This window comes from Crocodylus siamensis, chromosome 3 (assembly GCF_052110815.1).
Source record: "Crocodylus siamensis isolate JL-2025a chromosome 3, ASM5211081v1, whole genome shotgun sequence".
NCBI lineage: Eukaryota > Metazoa > Chordata > Crocodylia > Crocodylidae > Crocodylus > Crocodylus siamensis.
The window spans coordinates 54451938-54456310 of record NC_143397.1 but is presented as its reverse complement, the minus strand read 5'-3'; the positions used below and the strand labels follow the sequence as shown (position 1 = coordinate 54456310).

At 55.5% G+C, this 4373-nt stretch overlaps 1 long non-coding RNA gene across 1 annotated transcript; it reads left to right on the top strand.

Annotated features, from left to right (window-relative positions):
- Nucleotides 1-498: 498 nt before the first annotated feature.
- On the top strand, nt 499-1222 carry LOC149868292 (uncharacterized). Its single transcript, XR_016440966.1, has 3 exons — nt 499-754; nt 846-1001; nt 1174-1222. It is a non-coding gene; the product is annotated as an uncharacterized LOC149868292 (long non-coding RNA).
- The last annotated feature ends 3151 nt before the right edge of the window (nt 1223-4373 follow it).

Sequence of the window (4373 nt, the reverse complement as noted above, 5' to 3'; positions counted from 1 at the left end):
GCGGCAGCAGCAGCAGCAGCAGAGGAATCGGCAGCGGGGGCAGCAGCAGCTGATCCCCCGAAGGTAAGTGGGGCGGAGGGCCTCGGCACAGCTGAGCCGGATCCGGAGGGGAAGCCCTCCGGGTCCCATATAGCTGAGCCGGTAGGGAGCCGCGCTCCCGAGCCGCACAGCGCGAACAGAGTGCGCAAACAGGCGCGCTCTGTAAGAGCGCGCCGGCGTTTGCGCAGGCGTTCGCGCCGGCGGGCGGGCTGGGAGGGCCAGGAGTGGGACTCCTGTACGGGTAGGACGTAGACACCACACAGGTCTACAAATAGCAGCTTAGAAGGATGTATACGAGAAGTGCTGCTAGGGCCTCTGCCCAGGGGGACAAGGCTAACCGGGGCTGGTCTGAGGCCTCCACCCAGACTGAGCCCATGGGGGAGCTGATGTCCCCCTACCTCCCGGCCTGCGGGGGATCCCCAGCAGGGCCGGGGGGGGCAGAGATTGGGAGCCCCCACACCTGTCCGGCAGGTGCCCGGCTTAGGGCTCTGGAGGCGCAGGTGAGGGAGCTCCGGGAGGAGGTTAGCAGGCTGAGGGGGATCAGGGAGGCGGAGGAGGAAATTGACAGTTATTTCCTTTCCCTGCAGGACCAGGCACCCAAGGAAGAAGCAGCCCAGGGAAGGACCTCCACAGCAGAGTGGCAGACGGTCACAGCCAGGACCGGAGCGGCTCGCAGCGAGCAGGTACAAGCTTCTCCAGTTCGACTGGAGAACAGGTACGAGGCCTTGGCGACTCTGCAGGAGATGGAAAGGGAGGAGGAAACCCTTGGGCAGGAAGAACTGCCACATTCTTCACACTCCAAACAGATCAAGAGATCCGAGAGGACCCAGAAGAGGAGGAGACGCGTGCTCGTCATAGGCGATTCCATCCTGAGAGGTACGGAAGGGCCCATTTGTCGCCAGGACCCTTCAGCACGAGAGGTCTACTGCCTGCCTGGAGCTAAGATTCAGGATGTGACGGAGGTAATCCAGGCCAGGATCAAGCCCACCGATTACTACCCCATGGTCCTTGTCCATGTGGGTACTAATGATGCGGCCAGGAGAACCCCCGATCACCTGATGGCGGACTACCAGGCTCTGGGCGGCGTGCTGAGGGAATTTGGTGCACAGGTGGTATTCTCTTCCATCCTACCAGTGAACGGACGCGGAAGACGGCATGAGAACTGCATCCGAGAGACCAACTGGTGGCTTCGGAATTGGTGTCTCGAGGCAGGCTTCGGCTTCCTGGACAATGACCCACACATTACAATGAGGGACATGTTCAGCTGGGATGGGCTTCACCTGTCCCCCAAAGGTAAGCGTGTGTTTTCTTCCAGGTTGGCGGATCTCCTCCGGCGGGCTTTAAACTAGGCTCGTCGGGGGGAGGGGAAGATGAGGGTGGGGGAGGCTGTGGACCACCAAACCAGGTGGCACCCACAAGGACAGCCCAGCCTGAAGAAAGAGAGCTTTGGGAACGTGAAAGACAGGGGGTGGACAGCAATACTGCACAGGTAAGGAACGGGAAGGTTAGAGACAAAAAGCCCTTTAGGACTTGGAGCGAGGGGGTAGCAAAAGCACCAGTCACAGGGCTCAAGTGCCTGTATACTAATGCTAGGAGCATGGGGAACAAGCAGGATGAACTAGCGCTCCTGGTTGCACTAAATTACTACGACTTAGTGGGGCTGACGGAAACCTGGTGGGATCCATCCCACGACTGGGCGGTACATATTGAGGGCTATAGATTGTACAGAAAGGACAGAGTGGGGAAAAGGGGGGGAGGGGTTGCGCTCTATGTTAAGGAGCAATATACATCAACCCTCATCAAGACAGAATCAAAGGATGAGGAAGTAGAAGGACTGTGGGTTAGGCTACATGGAGGGCAAGGAGAAAAGGATTTGGTGGTAGGGGTCTGCTACAGACCCCCACATCAAGGGGAAGAAATAGATTTGGGGCTCCTGAGGCAACTCTCAGAGACCATAAAAGCTAAAGAGGCGGTGGTCATGGGGGACCTAAATTACCCGGACATCTGCTGGGAGACACAGACAGCAAAGTCCCACCGCTCACGCAGGTTTCTAACCTGTGTACAGGACCTCCACCTGACGCAGGAGGTACATGGTCCCACTAGGGGGAATGCCTTACTGGATCTGGTATTGGCAACGGGGGATGACATAGTAGGGGACCTACAGATCGGTAGCCATCTGGGGGACAGTGATCACCTAAAAGTACAATTCAACATAAGGCGTCGAGTGGGTAAGGTAACCAGTAGGGTGAACGTGCTGGACTTTAGGAAAGCTGATTTCAGCGAACTCAGGCGATTAGTGAAGGATGCATTGCAGAGTAGTAGTTTTGAAATGATGGGAGCCCAAGAAGGGTGGCTGTGCCTTAAGGAAGCTATCCTTCGAGCACAAAGCGAGACGATCCCCGTGCGAGGTAAAAGAGGGAAAGGGGCCAGGAGGCTTCCCTGGCTGACCAGAGAAATCCAGGGCAGACTAAGGGCCAAAAGGGGAGCACATAAAAAGTGGAAACAGGGAGAGATCACCAAAGAGGAATATACCTCTTCTGCTCGTGCTTGTAGGGAGGCAGTTAGACAGGCCAAAGCTACCATGGAGCTGAGGATGGCAACCCAAGTAAAAGACAATAAGAAATTGTTTTTTAGATATATAGGGAGTAAAAGGAAGGCCCAGGGAGGAATAGGACCCCTGCTAAATGGGCAGAAACAATTGGTGACGGACAGAGGGGACAAGGCTGAACTCCTCAACGAGTTCTTCGCCTCAGTGTTCCTAAGCGAGAGGCATGACAAGTCTCTCACTGGGAGTGTAGGGAGGCAGCAGCAAGGCACCAGACTGCCATGCGTGGACCCTGAGGTGGTGCAGGGTCACTTGGAGGAACTGGATGCCTTTAAGTCGGCAGGCCCGGATGAGCTCCATCCGAGGGTACTGAAGGCACTGGCCGACATCATTGCAGAGCCATTGGCGGGAATATTTGAATGCTCGTGGCGCACTGGTCAAGTCCCGGAGGACTGGAAAAGGGCCAATGTGGTTCCCATTTTCAAGAAGGGGAGGAAGGAGGACCCGGGTAACTATAGGCCAGTCAGTCTCACCTCCATCCTTGGCAAAATCTTTGAGAAAATCATCAAGGCTCACATTTGTGAGAGCCCGGCAGGACAAATTATGCTGAGGGGAAACCAGCACGGGTTCGTGGCAGGTAGATCGTGCCTGACTAATCTAGTCTCTTTTTATGACCAGGTCACAAAACGCCTCGACGCAGGAGGAGGGGTGGATGTCGTATACTTGGACTTCAGGAAGGCCTTTGATACGGTATCCCACCCCATACTGGTGAACAAGTTAAGGGGCTGTGACTTGGATTACTGCACAGTCCGGTGGGTGGAGAATTGGCTGGAGGGTCGCACCCAGAGAGTTGTGGTGGATGGGTCGGTTTCGACCTGGAAGAGTGTGGGCAGTGGGGTCCCGCAGGGCTCGGTGCTTGGACCGATACTCTTTAATGTCTTCATCAGCGACTTGGACGAGGGGGTGAAATGTACTCTGTCCAAGTTTGCAGATGACACTAAGCTATGGGGTGAAGTGGACACGCCGGAGGGCAGGGAACAGCTGCAAGCAGACCTGGACAGGTTAGACAAGTGGGCAGAAAACAACAGAATGCAGTTCAACAAGGAGAAATGCAAAGTGCTGCATCTAGGGAGGAAAAATGTCCAGCACACCTACAGCCTAGGAAATGACCTGCTGGGTGGCACGGAAGTGGAAAGGGATCTTGGAGTCCTAGTGGACTCCAAGATGAACATGAGTCGGCAGTGTGACGAAACCATCAGAAAAGCCAATGGCACTTTATCGTGCATCAGCACATGCATGACAAATAGGTCCAAGGAGGTGATACTTCCCCTCTATTGGGCGCTGGTCAGACCGCAGCTGGAGTACTGCGTGCAATTCTGGGCGCCGCACTTCAAGAAGGATGCGGATAACCTGGAGAGGGTCCAGAGAAGGGCCACTCGTATGGTTAAGGGCCTGCAGGCCAAGCCCTACAAGGAGAGATTAGAGAAACTGGACCTTTTCAGCCTCCGCAAGAGAAGGTTGAGAGGCGACCTGGTGGCTGCCTATAAGTTCGTCAGGGGGGCACAGAAGGGAATTGGTGAGTATTTATTCACCAAGGCGCCCCCGGGGGTTACAAGAAATAATGGCCACAAGCTAGAGGAGAGCAGATTTAGATTGGATATTAGGAGGAACTTCTTCACAGTTCGAGTGGCCAAGGTCTGGAACGGGCTCCCAAGGGAGGTGGTGCTCTCCCCTACCCTGGGGGTATTCAAGAGAAGGTTGGATGTGTATCTAGCTGGGGTAATGTAGG